The following is a 692-nucleotide window of genomic DNA, read 5'->3' as shown; positions in this document are numbered from 1 at the left end:
CATCATAGTAAAGCACTTTAATTTGTTGCTCCTGAGCAAAAGGAAATAGGTACTTTTGTCCTTAGAGTTTTGTTTTTTTTTTTTCATCCTTAGAGTGTTGGGATTTTTCTTTACTCTGGAAACCTCACAATGCATGAAGAACAGAACACAAACCAGTAGCTTACAGATATGGGAGTTTGTGTATGGATAGAGACAAATTGCAGAGTTTAAGGAATAGTTTGGGATGAAGGTTACTAGAACTGTTGTGACTATAGCAAAAGAAAGGAATAGACTGAATTTACAGCTGAGGCCAGGCAGAAATGTGGTTGTCAGGCAAAAAAGCAAAGCCAAACATCATGAAATAGTGTGCTTGGAGATGTGTTTCATATTGCAAGGGAAGTTACAGAGAAGTCAGCAATGTTACACTGTAAACAGCACTGAATACAGCTCAGTCATCCTGCTAAACGTGGTGAACCTCCAGCTTTTCCTGAGGCTGAGGTAGCCAAACCTCAAGAGTTTGCCTTTCTCAGAGTGAGTTAAAACCAGGCATTGATGGGATAGACATCTGCTTTAAGATCCTAGGCAGTTGTATATGAGATATAAAGGCAAACGTGAACTCTAACACTACTCATAGTCTATTGCTGATGAATTAGGTGTCAAAAATGTACAGTCATGTAGGGAGGAGAAGCAGAATATACAGGCAACAGTATCTG

The sequence above is a fragment of the Vidua macroura genome, chromosome 3 (genome assembly GCF_024509145.1).
Source record: "Vidua macroura isolate BioBank_ID:100142 chromosome 3, ASM2450914v1, whole genome shotgun sequence".
NCBI classification, from domain to species: domain Eukaryota; kingdom Metazoa; phylum Chordata; class Aves; order Passeriformes; family Viduidae; genus Vidua; species Vidua macroura.
The sequence above is the reverse complement of the archived record's forward strand: the minus strand, read 5'-3'. Positions refer to the sequence as shown.